Source organism: Podarcis filfolensis, assembly GCF_964270895.1.
Source record: "Podarcis filfolensis genome assembly, chromosome: 1".
Lineage (NCBI taxonomy): Eukaryota > Metazoa > Chordata > Lepidosauria > Squamata > Lacertidae > Podarcis > Podarcis filfolensis.
Window position 1 is genome coordinate 97,114,067 of NC_139604.1, and position 1,387 is coordinate 97,115,453.

Here is a 1,387-nt window from a genome sequence, read left to right on the forward strand (position 1 = left end):
CAGGAGCCTTCTTCTAGTAGTTCTGAGCCCTTGGCTTGGGACAAGACAAATCGGAAGGTCGGGCAGCTTTCCTCAACAAAAGAAGATATTAATGGTCTTTGCACCAAACCTAGAACATTACCATGAACTCAGAGCTTGGGAAAAAGCAAGAGAATACTGTAACAAACTTCGTACAGAGTTCGGTCTATTAATTGTTTCATGTTAGATATTCTATGTGTTTACCTCAATTGAAAAAAAAAGAATGTTTTTGCTAGTATCAGATCTGCTGTGGAATTGGTATTGTATGTCCATGAATTCTTCCTTTCTCAGCACGTGTTCCTCACTAGAAAAAAAAATGCTGTTACCTTTAAGCTTTGTCAAAATTTACATTAAAATACTTGTATGAGGACTGTGACGTTATGTTTTAAAGAAAAAGGTGTTAAGTCACAAAATGCGGTAATAAATATTTCATTTTTGATTTTTTGTTAGGCCTTTGTGTTTTTAATCATTAATAGAAGGAGACTATTTCCAGGGGAGAAGAGATAAAAAACTTGTATTTGTTAACAATAATAATATAAACAAAACACATCCAAGGTTAAGAGAGATTGCAACGTGTGATTTTATAAATGTCTTAGCCTGTGAACAGACATACGTGTAAGCTTAATGTCTAGAGCTAAAAATGTTTGTGTGTTACAAATAAGTGGTAAAGGAAGCCTGTGTATATTTATTTACATTTCTATCCCATACTACTCAACAATTGAGTTTTAGTTTGACAAGCCCAATGCTGACTTGAATGTAGAGCTTGACTGTGGACAGGATTTTATAATGAACCTGTTAATATTAGGGGTAGCTTAGCAAGAGATCTAACTACTCATATATCAGCTACAAACCATTACCTGAGTACTTTGTTTTATTTAATGATTTAAAAAAAAATCAACTACTGAACAAAAATTAAACTTAGCCATAGATTTACTATATCCATATGATTGTTCATATTTACAGTTCAATCCTATGCATGTATATCAGAAGTATATTCCACTGTTTTACAATGAGGCTTGCTCCTAGGATTGCAGCCATAGATACATATAATCAATATTGTAGTACTTAAATGCTGGTGATTTTCGTCGGGTATTTGTAGGGTAGACAAGAAATGCAAACTTTGTTATTTCTCTTCTACTTGCAAAATCTCCTTCTATTGTCCAAGAAAGAAAGAAAATTAGATTACTGAGAAAAAAGTTGTGCATTCAAGGTGCAGACCTGGTCTGAAGATAAGGAACTGATTTGTAAATAATTGTTTAGTTTGATTGAATAAGGTGTGTTTCACAACAAAATTCTTGGGAAGGGAGAGAGGAGTGGGATGGTTGAGTTTTCACTCTTTACTGATGGTAAGTTAAACTTTCTTCTGGGC

At 33.7% G+C, this 1,387-nt stretch overlaps 1 protein-coding gene across 16 annotated transcripts in view; it reads left to right on the forward strand.

Annotated features, from left to right (window-relative positions):
* MEIS2 (Meis homeobox 2) overlaps window positions 1-462 on the forward strand; it is a 235,244-nt gene extending 234,782 nt beyond the window's left edge. For all 16 annotated transcript variants that reach the window (XM_083615899.1, XM_083615889.1, XM_083615897.1 and 13 more), the window contains one exon: window positions 1-462. This exon is cut by the window's left edge and continues 959 nt beyond it. The gene's annotated coding sequence lies outside the window, so the exon portion shown is untranslated.
* Window positions 463-1,387: the final 925 nt, after the last annotated feature.